Source organism: Arachis ipaensis, chromosome B02 (genome assembly GCF_000816755.2).
Source record: "Arachis ipaensis cultivar K30076 chromosome B02, Araip1.1, whole genome shotgun sequence".
NCBI lineage: Eukaryota > Viridiplantae > Streptophyta > Magnoliopsida > Fabales > Fabaceae > Arachis > Arachis ipaensis.
Window position 1 is genome coordinate 30113838 of NC_029786.2, and position 1655 is coordinate 30115492.

The following is a 1655-nucleotide window of genomic DNA, read 5'->3' on the forward strand; positions in this document are numbered from 1 at the left end:
TATATCGGATACGCTTACGATGTCACAAGCATAAGCCCCACACCACTAACCATTCATCATGATCCGAACCCCAATTAGGCAGGCAATGCAATTGTTGCTCCTCCTCATCCTGAGCCAGAGCGAACTCTTCCACCTCGTTAGGGGACTTCTACATTCACGCCACCTCCCGTGATAGACCTTGTAGCAATGCCAACATCCTCTCATGGATTTCAGCCAGATTTTGCAGCACAACAATTCACCAAGATGACAATTTATCTTAATGGCATGACTAAATAAAAACTTCTCTAATTAGTATATAAATACAATTAATATTGGAACTGTTTTAACATATGTTCTTACTAAGTGTAGGTTCTCTATTCGTATGTTTGCACCGAATAATAATGCTTGTACGTAGAAGTGTACAAAAGTTACCAAGCTACTGTATGACAACCCTTGGCCGAGCTATAGAAGGTTCTCCCTGATAGTAGAGAGTGACTGTTTCAAAAGTGGGCGATAATATTATTGTCAATTTTAAATCTTAGTTCTATCTGTTGTTTCGTTTATGTATATAATATTGACGAATTAATCAACAATCATTTTTTTCTGTAGAAGAAATTTATGTGGGATGAGGCCTATGACCAGATGATAAAGAAGATCTTTCACCGCCGCATGGCTAAGCGTGTTCAGCAGATGTTAGAGAATGTGCAAATGAGCAACGACCACCTTACACCGTGGTTTCAAGCCGGCATTAAGAAAGCGTCATATTTGTACTGAAGATGATGGGGGTTTTAGACATCGTAAGGCCACCAATAGGGCCAACAGGATGTTGGCCAAGGCATCGAAATACACAGGGGCTTCGATCAAGATTATGAAAATAAGGAACAAAATACTATAACTTCTTTTAACATGCTAAGCTAGTTTTATCTTTATTTTTTTAATTAATTGTAACTTCTTTAAATCTGCTTGTCCAATATGTGCAGACAAAATCGCTGAACCGTCTTGTTACTATAGTGGAGGTCTTCAAGTAAATCCACACACTCAAAAAGAGCAAAGAGATATTTGCTTATTAGCGGTCTATGGTCTTTTATATGAATAATTGTCTAAAATAATTTAGTAACATATTATCATAACTATAGTTGTCTTAGCATTCACATGTCATGTGTTTAGATTTACACACTCAGAATTTCGAGGTCGCAACCCACTAATCTCAATAGAGTGGGGGGTGGTAACGCCAAGAGCGCATCCATAGTTGATCCTGATGCGATGTGGTGCCAGATAGCATCCGAGTCGCAGAAGAACCACATATTCAGAGTGACTTCGTTCTTTTCTAGCAACCTTCACATCTCCACCTTCAAGACTTTTTCTACCTCGGCCACCAGCCCTACAGATTTTTAGGACGTAGATTTGTGTAAGTAGGTCCACAGCCTAATCCAAAGCTACAGGATCAAGATCAGCAACTGCATTTAGCTGAGGATTGTTACAATGAGCTCCTCATACTCATAGCAGAGAGAGATGGTCGGGATGTGGAGATAAAATCCTTTAGGCAGGAGCTGGAGTAGATACAGTAGTGCATGCGACAATAATAGATAGCAATCTACTATGAGTATATATATGCACATGGGTAGCAACGCCACTGCTTAAGGGGACTCCTCGTCATCTGCACTTGCACACCCACA